Raw genomic sequence first — 20,596 nt, forward strand, 5'->3', positions numbered from 1 at the left:
AAAATACTACATGAAAATTTTGGAGTTGGAAGTACAGTAGCAAAAAAAAACCTTCTGTATAGGAGCTCAGCAGAAGATTTGAGAAGAATCTTCAAACTTCATATTGATCAGTAGAAATGATCCAATCAGAATAGAGAGAACAAACATCAAACAGCCTTAGAGGCCTATAGATCAACAGCAAATTTATCATGGTATACACATGGGATTCCAAGAGGGATAGGAGGGGAAAAAGAAGAAAGAATATTTTTAGAAATAATGACAGAAAATTTCAAAAAACTGATGAAAAAAACCATTCTATAGATCCAAGAAATTTAGCAAACCCCAAGTAGGATAAGTAGGAAACTTTTTATAGTTTGCTGGAATTATGTTGATATGAGTTTGAAGTAATCTGTGAGGAATTAAGATGCATATTGTAATCTCTAGATTAAGCACTGAAAATATCTAAAACTGATTAAAAAATAATAAATCAACTGAATGACTTTTGCTTTAGCAAAAATCAGACAAAAAGAACTAGATTTACCCTACTATTTTTTTTATAACCAAGGCAGGAGGAACCCACCCACAAAAAATATACAAAACAGTGGTTTTTAAGATGCTGGGCATTGCAAAAGAGGAATTACAAAGCAGCATAAGAAAACTTTTGAATGTAAGTAATCAATCAGAAGATATTTATTAAAACCTTACCGATGTCAGAAATAGTGTCAGATTCAGAGAAAGAAATGATGTGGCTACCTTCATGGGCCCTTTTCCTATAGATGTGAAACTTGCAAAGGAATTATTCCAAAAGCCAACATGGAACATTTTAACTTTTGTTTTTGAGGACAAGAGTCAGAAGTGTAGAATTGAAGTGCATCATATGGTCAGAGATTTAACTCACTGGGTCATATGACAACTCTTATTCTGCTTCCCTTAGCCTCAAACTTTGCTTATTAAGGTCAAGGAAATGCCTAGATTTCCTACAGAAGGCAGGAGAGAGTATAAGGAAGTGCTGACTACATAGTCTTTTCTTTAGAATCAAATTATGATACAAGTGATACCAGAAAACCAGGCTGGAGTTGCCGAAATGAAAGTGACAGTTCTTAGATGGAATGAATATGGAGCTCTTTGTTTCTTTGCAATAGATTCTCCTTCCATATTACTGACCTGATATTTGATATTTGTTTGGTATGATTGGTATTGAAGTTATTGCTAGAAAAATAATTTGAACTTGTGAGATACTTATTTCTCAAGTGACATTTTCCTGAGAGCTTGAATTTCTTTTATTAAAAATTAACCAAAGTTCCTTATTCTTGTGGAAGAAAGGTGATGTCATTACTTTAAATAATGTAGCACCCATTGCTCTATTAGTAGGTTTGATATCACTAGGGAATTATTACATTTCTTTTGCACACTTTTGACTCAATAATTTAAAATGCAAATTGTCAAATTGCTTCAAATATGTTTCATCTAACATATAAATTATATTAAAAGGAATCTTTGTTTCATTAAGAGCCAGCTGATTACTTAAAACTTATTTTAGTTACCTTAAGAATAGTATATGATTACCAAAAATCAGTCACACTAAATATTAAACATAACAGTCTCTTTAGTACTTTTTATAGTTATTCTGAGCATAAACACATTTAAGTAAGTGAGATTTTGTGGCTGATTTGAGTACTTCACCCCTATACCACTCCACCCCTGTTATCTAGCAGCAGTGGAAAGGTCACATATATGCATAGCTTTAAAAGTCAGTATAAAATTTGAGGTGAAGGTCACAAGTTCAAACCACATCACATAACAACCAATGTTAAAACTCATCGGAGAGCTATTAAGGGCTCTTAAAATGACTGGGTGGTCTCAAAGTAACTTTTATAAAAATTTCTTACCTATGTTTTACAAAATCTTCCATCTGAAAACATTAAAAGTTGAATTAATTTTTTACTATCTAAAGATTACAACTAATAACTTTGAGAAAGTTGGGAGAAGTAAGAATCATTTCATTGCTCTTACTTGAAAAAAAGAATGTTAATACTGCAGTTATTTAGACCCAACTTTTATGGCTTGGTAGGTTTCATTTTCTTGTTCTTTGTTTTTAGTTACATAAGAGTCTATATCAATAAAACCTACCTGTAGAGAAGGAATATGTACTTAAAATTACTTTATAATATATGATCATTCCGTCCTTGTTTCTTTGGAATTTGGAGGTCTGGGATACATGTGTATAGTTCAGAAACCAGTGCTTGGCACTTTACAGCTTTGCCCTTTATTTAAACAAGAATTGGTATTTATATAGTTTGGGACTTGAGTCATAATTAACACAAAAAAATCTTTGAGCATATCCATAGCAGTAGGGTGAACATTTATGACTATACAGGTATTCACAGGACACCTCCAGTGGGAGCCATTCACAGAGACTGGGAATGGCACTCCTTGGGGCTGTTCACAGATATCTAGTGTTCAGCCTCCACTGTGTAGATCGCTACACAGTGATTCTCACAAGATTTTTGCACTAGATTTGATTTCATTTTTTTTAGTTTTTTATGCTTTTATTTAGAGTTACAATCCTATTACTTGTGATTATTCCATACTAATTATTTTTATTCCCATAACTTAATTAGAATATGATGAATGATCTGATTTTAACTTTTTACACACAGTGTTCAACACATGAGAATATCCTTTGCCAAATAAAACACACACACACACACACACACACACAGAGCAGTGTTCAAATTCTGGAATAAACATTAACATTTAAAGTCATGGTTCATTCCCTTGGAGTTGTTTTTGACTTTCTCTCTTCTATTTTTTTTAAAAAAACATCTCTTCTATTGTCTATAGGTAGCTTATAGCAACTGAATTGTTAAATATTGATTGGAAATTACAGTGTTACATAGGTGAAATCATATATAATGGAATTTAAGAAATATAACTTACATGTAACCTTTTGCCTTTTGATATGCTTTCATTCCTAGTGTTGAAAGTCATGTAGCTCCCCACATTAGCACGACATTTCATCTAGACTTTCTTTTAAAATTGATAGCTTCTAAAGCTTATTCCATAAATATAGTATTAAAATAGTTTTATAATTACATAATTCATTTGCCTCCAAGTTAGGAATTTTCATGTGTACATGCTATAAATACAGTTATGAGAGCTGCAGATCTACAGAGAAATTCATGAAACCATTTATTGTCAATTTTCAAGTTCTCAGTACTAGAAAGCTGTTTAGTGTCTGTCTCCTTGCACTTCCCCAGTGTCAATTTTCTGTATAAATTCCTCCAATAATATATAACTCTACTTGTTCTCATAATGATTGGTTCAGCCTTTTATGCCATAATTGCTGTTATTCCTTTTTCCATTTTCTAAGGTTGTAGGTAGTATTTTGCTTCTTGGTTCTCTTTTGGCTGTAAGTTATAGACTTACCTCTTGAGACTCAGTAGAAATCATACTTGTATTCTTTTTCAATCTTCTTTAAATGCATCCATACTCCTTTTGTGTTTTATAATTCATTTGCCTTTGTTTCCAATTTATATTAATCCAGTTGGGCATGATCTGTATGAATTACATCAAAACTTCCAGAGAGTGCAGTTTCTAGACATCATGTAGCATGTGGTTGACTGAGACAAGTCAATAATATCACAACCAAAACATAAAGTGCATTATGATACCTGAGAAGACACTATGACTGCAATTCACATCAGTCATCATAGCTACTCTATCATTACTATGAAATTTACTGATATAGAATGCATTTGAGAGAAATTCACAGGCCTTTTACTTATGTCTCAATAATATAACAAGGGAAAAATCTGAGTAAGTCAAGACATTGGGAAAGCAGCCTAGCTTGTCATCCCAGCCCCAGCTATACCTTTACTTTGTTTTTAGATATTTATCCTTTTCTCTTTTGAATATCCCTATTTGAAGCTATCAGTTAGAGATGGTTTGCATTGTGGCAGCCAGACTAGACTAAGTAGGGGCAATGCATTAAATTGTGGAAGCTGAAGGTTGTGCTTTTACAAGTCTTTCACAAAACTCTATCTCTAGTGCTGACATTTCCTTGAACTTAATCTTCTATTTCCAACTTCTTCTGAGGTGCCTCTACTTAAATAAATGATGCCATTTGAAATTCAGCATGTTGAAAATAACTCACTGTATTCTTCTCACTGTCAACTTTTCCTTGTCTTCTCTTCCCTGTTTCCATCAATGATATAATCATTTTTTTCCAGGCAGTGAGCATTGAAACCTGTCACACATAGCTCTTCTTTCTTTTTTAGTATCAACCCATTCATGCTTCATGTTTCTCCTGCCAGAATTTCCTTTCAGGCCCCCATACTTTTCATGTGAACCCTTTCAATAATTGGATCAGGATTTTCAACCCTAGTTAACCTATTTCCCTTCCAATCCATAATGTACTTGTAGGAAGATTATTTGTTTTTATTAAAACATTGACTATCATCATATCGAAATTGCCTGTTAAGTTGTTAGTTCTCCAGTCTTGGATTTTAGACCTCTACAATAAATCTCCAATGTATCCTTTTAATTAAATTGTAGTTTCACCCTCTTTCAACCCTGTATTTCAGCTAAGACATTATTTTGGAAGGGCTGGGAGGTTATATGGTGACAAGAAGGAGATGGATTATGAAAAAATGGAGTCAGAGATTATAGCTAGAATGTAATCAAGTTCACATAATCACCTGAGTGCATTTTAATTGGTTATCTATTTAGTTAGTGGCACTGCAGTATGTGATGGGCAAACACTGTGTGATAGGAGAATGTACTAGATACTATGTGATAGCACAATATAAAGGACTTTAAGGGAGATTCTCAGCTCATAAGTAATTTACATTTTAGTTAATAATATAAAATCACATGCAGCATTAAATGATAATGAAATATTTAAATTAACAACATGAAGAGATGTCATAATGTAAAACAGAATTGCTTGATTGATTACTTTTACAGTTTCTTTTTTTTTATTCTTGAAAATCTTTTATTGCTCTTAATTATTAATGCATATTAATTGCACAAATTTATGGGTTTCACTGTGACTTTTTTTTTTTCAGTATTAGGGCTTGAACTAAGGGCCTATACCTTGAGGCACTTCACTAACCCTTTTTTTGTGTGTGTTGGGTATTTTTGAGATAGGGTCTTATGAACTATTTGCATGGGCTGACTTGTAACTATGATCTTTCTGATCTCTGCCTATGAGTAGCTAGGATTACAGGTGTGAGTCACTGGTGTCTGGTGTCACTGTGACTTTTTCATGTGGGCATATATTGTGGTTTGATCATATCCATTCTGCATACTATCCTCTTGCCTTCCTCATTCTCCCTGCTTCCTCCAGTTCCCTTACCATTCCCTGATAGTATCTCTTTTACGTCTGGGTTGTCTTTTCTTCTTCTTTTTTTTTTTTTCTTTTATTATTCATATGTGCATACAAGGCTTGGTTCATTTCTCCCCCCTGCCCCCACCCCCTCCCTTACCACCCACTCCGCCCCCTCCCTCTCCCTCCCCCCAATACCCAGCAGAAACTATTTTGTCTTTATTTCTAATTTTGTTGTAGAGAGAGTATAAGCAATAATAGGAAGGGACAAGGGTTTTTGCTGGTTGAGATAAGGATAGCTATACAGGACATTGGCTCACACTGATTTCCTGTGCGTGGGTGTTACCTTCTAGGTTAATTCTTTTTGATCTAACCTTTTCTCTAGTACTTGTTCCAGATCTTAAAGAAGACAGAGGTCAGTTCAGACTGAGTAAGCTTTTGAATGTTTCAGAAGCAGCATATTTTGATTTGAGTGGAGAGTGAGAATAAGGGATTGATATAATAAAGCAGGAGAGGCAGGTGGGTCTCCTTGTAATAATGTGCATGAAGCAATATATTTTCAACTATTTATATGGTCATGGACAGGTCCAGAATGGTGACCAAGACCTGTGTCTGGGTGGGGTCAGTAGTTTGCTGAGAAATTCACAGGGGAAACTTAAAGCAGAGACATTGGAGAAAAGAACTGAAACCAGGACCTTGATAAGTGCTTTCATATCCCACACTGAATTCTTCAGTAAATTCTGTTAGCCTTTTCTTAAAAATATGTCCCCAAATGTTTTCTCTCCAACTGTATAGTCCAAGGTAGCATCATTTTCATTTGTACTATTGCAATAGAGTCATCCTCTTTCCTTCTGTTTTTACCCCATCCCTATTCCCATCAAGCCACAAGAAAAGTAAAAGTCCAAGCTTTCACTATAGTTTACAGGGCCCCATAAAATGTGGTCCCCATCTGCCTTCTGAATTTTTCCATTTTTTCATTAACAAATATTAGTTGAAAAATGGGATTTCATTGTGATATCTCCATATACATGTACAATGTATCCCAATTAACTTCACCCCCTCTATCACTGCCCTCATCCCTCCTCCTCCCTTCTTAAACCAATTTCAGTAGATTTTGTTATTCAATTTCCATACATCAGCATAAAGTACTTCCACAATGTTCACCTCCTTCCTCCCCTCCCCCTGGTATCCACCTCCAGACAGAAACTGTTTTACGTTCCTGCAATTCATTTTTTAAGGACTAGTTTCAGCATATGAGAAAGAACATACAATATTTGTCTTTCTGAGTTACAGCTACCTTTTTCTTTTAACTTTATGTTTATTATTATTGTACCTGGGGTACATTGTGACATTTACAAAATTTCTTACAATTATTGTAGTTGAATTCACCTCCTCCATCATTCTCCTTTATCCCTCCTCCTTCCATTCCTGGAATGAGACCTGTTTAAACAGGTCTCATTTTTCCATTTACATACATGTGTACAGTATAGTTCCAACATATTCTCCCTCTGACTCCCTTTCCTTATATCCTCCCCCTTCCCACTAGTACTCACCTCCCAGAAAAGACCTTTTTTCCTTCTTGTTTTCTGTTTTTGTAAAAAAAAAAAAATGGCATTTTTTGTATGTTTAAGACAGCTGTACAGGATGTTTCATTGTGACATTTCCATATATATGTGTATTATAACCTAAATTGATTCATCCCTCTATTTTTCTCCTTTCTACCTTAGTCTCTTTCTTGTAGTGATTTCAACAGTTTAAAAATTCTTTGTTTATCCTTGTATAGGAAGTATATTGACCATATTTACCTTCTAATTTCCTTCTTTTACTCTCTCTCTCCCTCTCTCTCTCTTTGTGTGTGTGTGTGTGTGTCTCAGATGTGACCTCCCCTTAGCATAACCAGCTTTTCGTAATATTGCTTAGGTCTATATTCCACATATGAGAGAAAAGATGGCCTTCGGCTTTCTGAACCTGGCTAACTTCACATAACAAGTTATTCTCTAGTTCCATCCATTAAATGTAAACAACAAAAATTCATTTTTCTTTATGGCTGAATAAAATATTAGTGTACACATTTTCTTAATCCATTCATCAGCAGTGAGGCATCTTGGCTCTTTCCATGTGAATAATGCTATAGTAAACATGGGTGTGCAAGTACCTTTGTTGTAACCTGACATATTCCTTTGAGTATATCCTTATTGCTGAATTATATGGCAGTTCTATATTTAGTTTTTTTGAGGTGCTTCCATACTGTTGTTCATAGTGGTTGTACTAATTTACATTCTCAGCAATAGTGTATGTTCTTGCCAACATTTCTTGTTGTTTGTGTTCTTGATGACAGCCACTCTAGCAGGAGTGAGATGGAATCTATTTTTTTATTATAAAGTTTTTATATTAGGATATTTGCACTATACATTCATATAATGAATGCCCACTACGAATGGGCATATATCGTGCATTATTTATATTGCCCCCATCGTCTCTCTCCTCAGTTCCCTCCCCATCCCATTTAAAACAATTGCAGGAACACCCATGTTTATTGCAGCACTATTCGCAATAGCCAAGTTATGGAAACAGCCAAGACGCCCCACTACTGATGAATGGATCAAGAAAATGTGGTATCTATATACAATGGAATTTTATGCAGCCATGAAGAAGAGCAAAATGTTATGATTCGCTAGTAAATGGATGGAATTGGAGAACATCATTCTGAGTGAGGTTAGCCTGGCCCAAAAGACCAAAAATCGTATGTTCTCCCTCATATGTGGACATTAGATCAAGGGCAAACACAACAAGGGGATTGAACTTTGAGCACATGATAAAAGCAAGAGCACACAAGGGAGGGGTGAGGATAGGTAAGACACCTAAAAAATTAGCTAGCATTTGTTGCCCTTAACACAGAAAAACTAAAGCAGATACCTTAAAAGCAACTGAGGCCAATAGGAAAAGGGGACCAGGAACTAGAGAAAAGGTTAGATCAAGAAGAATTAACCTAGAAGGTAACACACACGCACAGGAAATTAATGAGTCAACTCCCTGTATAGCTATCCTTATCTCAACCAGCAAAAGCACTTGTTCCTTCTTATTATTGCTTATACTCTCTCTTCAACAAATTTAGAAATAAGGGCAAAATAGTTTCTGCTGGGTATTGAGGGGCGGGGAGGAGAGGGAGGGGGCGGAGTGGGTGGTAAGGGAGGGGGTGGGGGAGGGGGCAGAAATGACCCAAGCCTTGTATGCACATATGAATAATAAAACAATAAAAAAACCCCAGGAAACTAGCATAGCAAAAGATATTTAAAACAGGTGTGAGCAAACTACAGCCTACAGGCCAAATGTGACCAACTGCTTATTTTTATAAATAAACTTTTATTGGAGAAAAAAAAAAAAACAATTGCAGGAGGTTTTTAGTTCTGTTGCATATAGGTGTATGAAGTCCATCAATCATATACTGTCACCTTAATCTCCTACCTTAACCCTCCCCCTCCCACTTGTACCCTCCCCATATACAATGTGCCTATTTTACAGAACAATATCAGGTATATCTCTAGTTTTCAATTAATGTTACATAAGCTGAGGGTAAACCAATGAAACAAAGGAACTAGAAGAAATAACTCTGGATATCTGATAACTCTCAAAGGAGTGAGAAGGTGTAAGCTAAAAATTTATTAAACATTGCATTTTAGAATTCTAAGACTGCAAAGTCCTTTTCTTATTCTCCTGGAAAGATACAGACAGTAAGTAAGTAAATAAACACAATAATGTAGAGAAGGATTAAACCTGTGAAGAACATCTTAAATTGTTTTTTTTAAATAAATTTTCATTAGGATATATTCATGATATGAAGGGGGGTGTTTCATAGTGACAATTCCAATTAGACTTATATTGTACAATAGTTACATTGCCCCTATCATCTCTCCCCTATAGCCCCTTCCCAATCCCACTTAAAACAATTGCAATAGGTTTTCTAGTTCATATAGTTATGTGAAGTCCATCTACCATAAACCGTCACCTTACTCGCCTTAGTTCACCCTCCCACTAATAACCCCCCCACATACATTATGCCTATTTTAAAGTCCTGTTTTTGATCATTAATACTTGAGTTGACATTCAAAGGGGTGTCACAATGTATGCCCTCTGTGGGTGTGCTTTACTTTGGTCTGTTCAATCCCTTCAAATACTCTCCCTTATCCCTTTACCTCCCACCCCTCGTTTTTCAACATCTTTCAATACTCATTCTTATACCCTCTACCTGCACATCTAGTGGTACGCAATATTACTGTTGCTCTTTTTCTTTTCCTATCTCTCTTTCCTCAAGTTCCATAAAGTAGTTACACTGTTACAAACATGTTCTACAACTGAGTTTATATGAACATTTTTGGTTTTGTGTACATGTTTATCTTTGGATTTATCTTCCACATATGAGAGAAAACATGCATCTTTTGTGTTTTTGATCCTGGCTAACTTTACTTAATAAGACATCCTACAATTGTACCCATTTACCTTCAAACTCCATGTCATTATTCCTTGTGGCTGAGTAATACTCCATTGTATATATACACCATAATTTCATAATCCATTCATCAGTAGTAGGGCATCTGGGTTGTTTCCAGAGCTTAGCTATTGTGAGTAGTGCTGCAATAAACATCAGTGTACAGGTGTCTCTACTGTATCCTGTTTTATGTTCTTTTGGATAGATGCCCAGGAGCAGTATCACTGGATTGTATGATAGTTATACCTCTAGTTTTTTGAAGAATCTCCATACTGTTTTCCAAATGGTTGTACTAATTTGCATTCCCACCAGCAGTGTATAATGGTTCCTGTTTTGCACATCCTTGCCAGCAGTTTTTGTTGTTTTTACCCTTGATTCTGACCATTCTGACTGAAGTGAGATGAAATCTAAGTGTTCTTTTGATTTGCATCTCTTATAACCAGGGAGGTTAAACACTTCTTCATGTATTCACTGTCCATTTGTACCTCTTCCTTTGAGAATTCCCTGTTTAATTCATGTGCCTATTTCTTCACTGGGGTGTTGCTTCTTTGGAGGCTGAGTTTTTTGAGTTCCCTGTAGATTCTGGATATTAGTCCCTTATCAGATGAGTAACTGGCAAAGATTTTCTTCCATACTGTGGGCTGTCTCTTGAGGCTGATTATTATTTCCTTTGCTGTGCAGAAGCTCTTTTGTTTAATGCAGTCCCATTTGCCCATTGTTTCTCTTAGATGCTAAGCCTTCTGAGTTCTGTTTAGGAAGTCACTCCCCATACCTATGTGTTCCAGTATATTTCCTGCTGCTTCTTCGAGTTGATTCAGGGTTTCAGGCCTTATATTAAGGTCTTTGAGCCACTTTGAGTTGATTTTGGTACAGTGTGAAAGACAGGGATCTAGATTCAGTGTTCTGCATGTGGATATCCAGTTTTCCCAGCAGCATTTATTGAAGAGACTGTTTTTCCTGCATCATGTGTTTTAGGGTCCTTTGTTGAAGATCAGTTGGCTATAGATGCATGGGCTTATGTCGGGATCTTCTATTCTGATCCATTGGTCTTCCTGTTTTTGTGCCAATATCATGCTGTTTTTATTGTAATGGCTCTGTAGTATAGTTTGAAGTTGGGTATTGTGATGTCTCCAGCATTGGACTTTTTTCTCAGAATTGCTTTGGCTATTTGAGGTCTTTTGTGTTTCCATATGTATTTCATGATTGTTTTTCTATTTCTGCACAGAATGTCGTTGGAATTTTGATAGGGATTGTGTTGAACATGTAGATTACTGTTGGTAGCATGACCATTTCACAATGTTGATTCTACCAATCCATCAACATGGAAGATCTTTCCATCTTCTGAAGTCTTCTTCAATTTCTCTCTTCAGTGGTTTATAGTTTTCATTAAAAATGTCTTTGGTTTCTTTTTAAAAATGTATTCCAAAGTACTTTATTGTTTTTGAGGCTATTGTAAAGCTGCCAGCTTAGGAGAACTGAGCCTCCAGGCAGCGGGAGTTCCAGGGCCTGATTTCCCACAAGCTCCTCAGGAAATGTAGTTTTGTGGAACTGCTGCTAACTCAGGAGAACTGAACCAGCAGACAGAGTTTTGGGGCCCAATTTCTTGCATGGGCTTCTGGCAGCACCATCCTGTGGTGCTGCTACCAGCTTAGGACAAAGCTAGAGTTCTGGGGCCTGATCTCCCATTCAGGGCAGGGGAATTGGGAGTGTTGAGCTGTGGGTTGTTCTTCCCATTCTTCCCATGTTTAGTTTTTCTCTATTTGTGGATTTGGAGAGGGTTTTGCTTCTCTCTGGTTATGGGACCCCATGCGTGCCTTTTTGGGGTCCTCTGGTCTTCCTTTTATGGGGTAGTTTGTCCCCACTAGACTACGGGAATGTCAACAATCTGCCACCTTGCCCCCTTCCTCCATCTTAGAAATTGTAAAGGAACAGGAAGTGATAATGGTATGTGGGACATGAGATGGGTGGGTAGCATTCTTTCTCTGAAGTTGCTGAAACTGGAATGATGCAGTTCTAGCCATTTTGATGACTCTGAACACTAGTGAGAACAAGTCAATGCCCTTTGTTTTTTTGTGGTTTCCTAACATGGGTCTTTTTTTTTTTTCTTTTTTTCTCATGAATGACTCTTGTCCATTCCTGAGTATGCTAGCAAGGAGGAGCAGGGGAAGTGAGTTGTACTCACAGGCTTCCATTCTACCATTGTGCCCTTTTTGATCTATGAGCTTACTTTGACTGTCTCTTGGTGTTTACTGAAAACTTTGACAGGCCCATCATATAGCTCTTTTTTTTTTTCTTTTATTCATATGTGTACACAATATTTGGGTCATTTCTCCCTCCTTCCCCCCACCCCCTCCCTAACCTACCCCACTCCCTCCCTCTCCCCCCCATCCCTCGCTCATCATATAGCTCTTAAGTGAACCTTGATAAGTACTTGACTATAAAAAGGGAAAATATTAATATTACTAGTAATCCTCCAGATCAGTACAGCACACAATTTACAATGTGGGAGGGCACACCAACAGAAATAACACATTTTGCTTGCTTAAGATTTCAAGTACTTTTCCTTTCTCCCAATTATAGAGTTCCCAATGTCTCAGATGTACTAAAGATAAGACCTATTGTTTATGTCAACTTCCCCCCCTTTGTTCAAGTTTTTTAGTCACATTTTAAAGTCTCCCTCACACAGCATATTTTAAAATACTTTTCCTTAGATATTTTATGTTTTTGCTATTTTAGATAGGCTCTTTTATATCTTCCGTCTACTTGTGTAAATGTAGACTCCTCATTTCTATATGTTATTTATGTAACTTGCTATTGTACAGGTCCTCATTGATATATAATTGTTTTGAGGCTTTCCTTTAAAACATTAGACACCACTACAATATAGATTATTAGAAAGGCAATTAATAGGAACTTCTGATTCATTCATTTACAAATATTCATGGAATGCCAATTATATGCCAGGGAATCTTCACAGCCCTCTATATCAGGCCATCATTAGCTTCAAGTTATTTTTGTAAGAATTGCTTTCTTAAGATATTTTACTTAAATTTGTTGGAAAGTTGTCATAATATCCTGATTTATGGAGAAAAGGTGTAATACTTCCTTTGCTGGATAATTTTGGTACTAAACACACAGATCTATGATTTCTGCAACTTGAATCCCATCCTCTTAATTTGGTGCCATTGTTTACTAAACCATCTGCACATGCCAATGCAGCAGCCATGGAAATGATAGTGAGTAACACAGATAAGGATTCAGCTTTCATGGGGTTTACCTTCTGATGCACGGATGACAAGCGCAGGAATTTCAGGTGCTCAGGGTTCTTGAGCCCACTCTGAGGATGAAAGCACAGGCAGACTCCAACAGCAGAGGTTGGAAAGATTTTATTTGTAGAGAAGAAAAGAGAAAGACTGCATATTGGAGAATGCGGGGGATCCGGAAACTGGTGATCCCTGTGGGTTAGAGTGGGGAGTGGGTTTTATAGCCTATTTTTGCATTGCCTGAGGCTGGAGATGCCTTTCAGATGCAAACAGGCGTTTCCTAGGGAGGAGAGTTGTCACCTTGACCTCCTGTGGTCTGTCCTTCACTTCTACTAAAGAAAGATAATTTTCATCAGCCTGGCACACTTATAGGGCTAACAGAGAGCATTCCTAAAATCATCTCTATTTTTGTCTCCTATTTTCTCTTTAAACATACTTAGTAGAAGTCATCCTTCTCCTGACTTCTGCATGAAAGCTCTTAACAGTCCTATGACTTCTCTTGTCACTATCAAGTAATAACAATATTTTAGATGTTGGAAGTTGTGAGCACAGTCTCAATTTGACTTTTATCTTCTTGCTTTCCCAAAGTGAGAGCCTATAGCCTGAGAAAGAGCATCATTGTCCTCCTCTCCTTTATGCTCATTAGTTAGCTGCTTTCTCTTCTGCTCATTAGTTAGCTGCTTTCTAACAACTCCTGTGGAGCATTGATTCAGGAGAAATGGGGTCAGAAAATCCTCACTGATGCTGTTTTGAGACACTTTCTTTCCTACATGTGGCCCATTTCTTATACATCCTTTTTGTTGACAAACTCTTAGAGGTTTTGTGACTCTAACACACCTCTCCTTTGTTTTGCCATCTGAGAAGCCAGTAGCCCAGTTTCCAACCTATTAGATTTGTCTTGGAATCAGACTTAGTGCACTGTCCACTTAGAATCCAAGAGTCATATGTTAACTCCAAGAGGTGCAATTGAAGTCTGTTGTACTAAGCTTGAAATTGGGAAGAATTCCCTCAGCCCCCACATATATCTTCCTTGTAGGGGTTTAGGGGAAGGGGTAACTAGAGCTTAGCTATCAATAATAATCTTTCTCACAAATATTCTGCCTTCTTTTGTTAAATTCTTTATTTGGTTATTAAAAATCTATCATCAAATCCCTTGCTACTCAAAATATGATCCAGAGACCAGAATATTGATATTGCCTGGGAGCATATTAGAAATGCAAAATTTTGTATTCATCCAGACCCACTAATCAGAATTTACATTTTTAACAAGATCCCTAGATTATTTCTGGGCACATTCATCTGAGAAGCACTGATCTAATCTATTCTTAGCCTCTTACTATAAAACTTTTACTGGTAATCTTCCTCACATTTCATGTTGGTAACTAATATCTATCATATGTTGGTGCCTCACTTGAAATTTGTAAGGCTGTCCTAGCAATTGGGTGGTTAAGGAAGGACTCTTGGAGAAGGTGACATTTAGGGAGATCTGAGTGATGAGAAAGAAACAGTCTTGGGAAGACCCAGGAAGAGGTCTCCATACAGAGAGAAATACAAGGATGAGGATCAGGAAGAGCAAGCTTGGTGCATTGTGATTGGTGAGCTGGATAAATGATCCCCCCCCCCCCCCCGCTGAGTAAACATTTATTGGCAAGTGTTAAGAAAGTTCCAAACATTAACCAAGTTTCCACCAGAGTAACTTGAGCCTGCTGAGATTTCTGTGGTGGTTCAGGGTATGCCTGTTTTGGATTGTGCCAATATGCACAAGGTAGAAGTGAATTCAAAGGTTGTTCTTTTAACTACTAAATTTCAAAGCAGTATCTAAATGGAAATTTGAAGGATTTCTTGTTCATACTACTTTTCTATTAATTGCTCTGTTCACATAGCAAACAGTGCCATACAACTAGGGCCTCCACAAATTAGATCTATAAAAGAGCATAGGAGATTATTACAGATTATAGGGGAATAGTAAAGAAACATTGAAGGAGTAGGTCAGGAGTCATCCAGCATCCAGAATGGTGGGAGATCCACACCTCTGGATTTTTCTGGATACACAGTTGTATATAGTTTCTTCTGGGCCTGCTATACCCTCCTCCAGAACCTTTGTGGGCAGTGAATACATATTTGCTGATGTGCCAATATCAAAACAGTGTCTTGCTTTAGAAAATACAAAGTGAGTGGGAAAAAGGCCACTTCTGGCAAATGGAAGTAATTTTCGGCAGGCTGAATTCTTACCCAGTTAGCACTAAGGCATTTTTCCCATGTAGTGAGAATGAAAACATACTGAACAAAATAGCCCAAGTTTTCCATTGCAGCTCCAGGAGATGAGGATTTGGCTCATTATTAATATTCTCTGCTTGATTGCTCCTTTTTTGTTGTACTGGAAATGAAAGTGCCCTGTGGTCCCACTCAAGCAGCTGTTCATTAATCTCAAGACAGGGCTGGAGGCACTACTGATGTTAAGCATAGTCTAGCACACTGGAGATGTGTGGGGGCATTGGTGGGCAGCCAAGGAACACATGAGTAAAAGTGTGAGGAGGCAGTGAAGCCCTTTCTTGTTCTCTTTGTTCCCTTTTCTGCAGTTACCTCATCCCTTAATGAAGGAAATTCATTTTTAATGATTGTCATGCATATTCACATTTAATTCTCAAATACAATTTGGATATAAATATTTTTAACCCTAGTTTCCTAAAATGACCCTTGGGACTCAGTGATTAAGTCACGTACTTTATGAGACATGGTAGCATTAGCCCAAAATTTGTTGAGGAATGTACTCTTTAGCTAGTCTGCCTGGATTCAAATTCCAGCTTCCTTCCCTACTAGCAATGGGACATTGAGCAAGTTACTTAAACTTTCTGTTGCATAGTTTTCCCATCTGTAAAAAAGAAATAATTCTAATAGCTCTTATGTCCTAGAATTGTTGAGAGGACTAAAGGAATCACTGTTTGGAACACTGCCTGACAAAGGAAGGAATAAGATGTAAGAGGGTAGGAACCTCAACCTGCTTGTCTCTGGGCTTCCAGTGCTCTTTCTACTGTGTACAAACTACTTCTCCCAGAAGCTAAGCCTTCTTCATGATTCATGACCATTCTTTGGTCATTTGTATTCCTTTTCTTTCACCACAACTTACTTCCTCTGAACACCAACTCAAGGAAATACCAAGCATTTGAATTATCTGGCATGATGCATCATTGTAAACTGAGATATTACTGAGTGCTCCTGGCTAGATGGTGTGTTTTTTTACCAGCTGGTGGTTTGAGTTTTTCAAACTTGGACTAAGCTGTATTATAAAGTAGAAGTTGGACAGTCACCATTGGAGGGACTGTTCAGAGAATACATGGGCCAGGGATGAGTTGGCTCTACTTTTCTCTATGAAGGGAGATCACAGTGGGCAACCATTAAAGCAGACTCTGGAAGAAAGAACTGTGTGCCTTTGGGCCTTTGCTTACCTCTTACGTATCTCACCACTTGTTATTTGCATGTAGGCCAGCCAGTCCTCTGGGTAGCAGGTCATCTGAATAAAACTTTGTTACTCCAGAGCATTTTCAGAAACTGACTTACTTTTAAAGAGTCATTTGTTACTATAACCATGCACAGTTTTCATTTATAAATTAGTATATTTTGCAAATGGTTTTTTTCAAGCCAAATTAATTATTTATCTTAAAATTTATCTCAATCTATATCTTACAACTAGATGCTTGGATTGTGGTTTTCCAAGTAAACAGTTCAGTAATCAAGAATTTGTTCTGCCTAAAACTTATCAGTCTAGACAAGGTTTTGAAAGCAAACATAGCCTGACCTTCCAACAGTTCAAAGACAGTGTACTGGAAAGAAAAATTTTAGCAGAAATTAGAAAAGAAACCCACTAATTTAGTACTCTCTTCTGCTGGAAATGAACTATGAAAGGAGTGGTCTAAAGGGCCACAGATCTTCTAAGGAAAGAAGTGTGTGTGTGTGCACGCATATGTGTATACATGCTGTATTTCTGTTGACAGATGGGTCTTAGCTACCAAACTTGGAAGAAATGTAGGCAGTAAATCAGTTTTCCCATTTTATGACAGAATGTATCATGAAAGATGATTCTAAATGTAAACACAGTGGGTAAAATGCCACTTAGAGGGAATTTAATAAACATACTAATTTAGACCTCAGCAAGAGAGCACCTAAATATCAAATGTAATGATATACCACAAATCAAACATTCAGGATATCTTTTTTAATCTAAGAGGAAACAGAGCTCTTTATTCTAATCTTGCTGTAAAGCCTTTGGCTTCCTAAAGTATGTGATCTTGTTAAATTAAAGGATTAAAGTGAATGCATCCTTACTTTGGTATGTGCTTACAACTAAATAAATAACATGCTTGTTATGACTGCAAACAAAGTGAATTAAGTGAAACGAGACAGACAGCATGGACTTGCTGATGTCTCTGTTTTTGACAGCCTCTAATCCTGGAAACAGGATGATGTTGAGATGAATAAACATTCCTTGTCTATGTGAGCTCCCAAGTGGTTAAGTCTATGCCTAGTGGAGCTAGGCATAGACTTAACCACTTAACTGAAGCAGCTGGAGCTCTTGCATATGTATAAAGGAAATCTCTCCCTTCCATTGTCTTCTCTGTTTCCTGCTTATCTGAAAATCCACTAATGCTTAGGCATTTGGGGCCCTCTAACAGAATAAGGGAAGAGGTAGAGAAGAAAAAATTCCTCCATAAACTCTTTTGAAGAATTGTCCCCCTTGAACATCTGTACCATTTTAGTCTTCATCAGCTGTTACTGAATTTTTCACAAAAGACAGAAAGACTTAGTGCTTTCCACGAAACCCTATCCAGCAACATTTAACCCAGGGGCCACATATGTGTCCCTTTTCTTCACAGAATGCTGTCCTGAGCCAAATATGCCAGCAGTTAAACAGCCCACAAACACACCACAAACATTTGTTTATTGGGAATCAAAATGTGGAGTGGGTTACAAATCTGGGGACTGGATTATTAAAACCAGATTGAAGAGCGCTGTGGTGGTACTTGGGCAAATACCACGAGTGCACAATATTGAAAAGGTTGGGAAGCCATCAACCTCCTTCAGAACTGAAATACATGATTTAACCACAAGCTGTATTTTATGAAATCTTAAACTGTAACATGAAGAGTGACCTAATTTAATCCATGTGGGCTACATGTTTGATGTCAACAGACTTTTCTTTTTAAACTGTCTGGGGAATGCAATGGAGTCATTAGTCTTTAATAAAATCTGGACTGTTTCCTGCTAAGTCACTTATCTTGAGGGATTAATTATTTTTACATTGTGATTGATATTCCAGGGATTCCATGGGTTTCCTTTTCCCTTCTTATGATATCTTTTTCACAAAAGACAGTTAACCATAAATATTAAAGCATTAGTCTCCTGCAGGTGTAATTCATGTGAAAGTAGGTCCTGAGGCAGATAGTGCTGCTTTCTCCCTGATCAACTTGTAAGACACACAGAAGGAAGATAATAGTTGCTGTCAGAAGTAATAGACATGATTTTTGCTTCATACAGAGGCTGTGGTGGACTTAATATGACAGATATGTGTATCTTGCAGAAAATATCTTCTAAGCAGCTCTTCTTGAAATGGTTTGGGATGTGATTTGTGGCTGGAACCTCCCCACAGATTAGGTACACAATTGGCTTTTTCACAGAATAAGGTATTCTGAGCATGATTATAAATTATTTCTTCCATTAGATAGAAAACTAGTTAGCTGTTCACCTTTTTCTTTAACATTATGACCATTAACAAGTGTACCTTCTTAAAAAGCTCAGTATGACTACAATTTCTGAGATAATAGTCTCAATCTAGATTAAAACAGTTGGAAGTTATACAGTGCCTGCCTTCAAGTAGCCTTCAAGGTTGATAAAAGCATGGATAATATAACTAGCCTTTTTTTTTTTCTTAAAAACTGGTCAGTGCCCCATTGCTGGCCATGGTCAGTTCTTTAGAACCTCATCACTAAGCCTAATTGTCCTAAAGTACGGCATTAACACCAGCAGGGAATTTGTTAGATATACAAACAGATGATCAGGTCCCTTCCTGAATCAGAAACTGCATTTTAAACAGAAGCAGGAATGATTCATAGGTACTTCTAATTTTGAGAGACCTGGCTTAAGAGGATGTTCAGGCATGACTTTGGAGACCTTAATTTCTAAAATATACCCCACAAAAGGAAAATTTTGTTTGTTGAGTATAACCCTGGAACATCAGAACAGTGCATTGGTTATCAGATTGGATGTCTGAAAACCATATTTTTAAGCAATGTAGTTAGTGTCTGGTATCAAACATGAGCACTTTTTGTTCCTCTGTTAAGACTGGAGGCTGAATATGCAAGAATGAAAGTAGGCTGGGAATATTCTTGCCTCTACTTTATCATAATTTTAAGTTGAACTCTGCTCTTCAATTTTGAAATGAACAAACATTCTGGGTTAGAAAAACCCCACAACTTCTGGTTTTCCTCTAACACAAATAGGTAGGGGGAGTCTTTTTCCCCCCCACAGCCAGGCCTTTCTTTAGTACTTTAAAAATACTTTAGTTGATAGTATATAAACACACACATATTTTACATATCGGATGAAATGTAATGTTCAAGCAAAATTATAAATATTATTATTTATGGTCACTATGATATTTGTCTTGTAGAAAAAAAGGAAATGTATTCTCATCTGATTTTTTTCACTTTTAATTTATTAAAAATAAATGTACAAAGTAGAAATTTAAACAATAAAATGGGTATAAAATGAAAAAAGATATTTTATATTTGTTCAGGCTCTTCTAATACTGAACAAATAATTATGGCTAATGATTTTTTTTCAAATTCTTTCAGAGAACTTAGTTTATTTTGCAACTTTCCCTCTGCTTTTCCATTTCTTTCTGTTATTAATGTTTTCAAATTTTATGCAATAAATTTATATCTATTTTATAGTACCTTGATTTTTTAATATAATTTGTCTCATGGAATGGATACATGTTATTTTGAAAAACTACTTGTGACAGCCTAGGCAAGATGGTCAATTAGAAGCTTTTTCTGTTTGACTCCATGAATGAGAAGATTCAGGATAAAAAAGGACAGACTATATTTTGAAGAGAGAATGAGAAGAAGAGCATCAGGAATCATGATGGAGGTGACAGGACAGCTGAAAAGCATGTAGATACTTAAAGGAAACAGGGCGAAGTAGAAAACAGTCCATGACTCCAACACTGAATCTCCAGGGGAGTGGAAGCTAAAGCTACAATCATAAGGTAACCCAGGCAGCTCTGGTGACAGACTGGCAATTCTAGTCACAGGATAAGTCCACACTTCTCACAATCGTCAAACCCAGGGAAAAGATTTGGTGTGACAGTAGTTACTCCTGTGTGGCAAGTTAGCTTTGAGAAGAAAGACATTTTGGGCTCCTCATATCTCAGAGAGCTATATAGTGAGGTGCAATCTTGAGAGGGGACTTACTATTTGAGACTAAGCTACTCTTAGGACTTGAAAGCAAGGAAAAAACAGAGCTTTGAGACTCTGGGGACAC

This window comes from Castor canadensis, chromosome 13 (genome assembly GCF_047511655.1).
Source record: "Castor canadensis chromosome 13, mCasCan1.hap1v2, whole genome shotgun sequence".
NCBI classification, from domain to species: domain Eukaryota; kingdom Metazoa; phylum Chordata; class Mammalia; order Rodentia; family Castoridae; genus Castor; species Castor canadensis.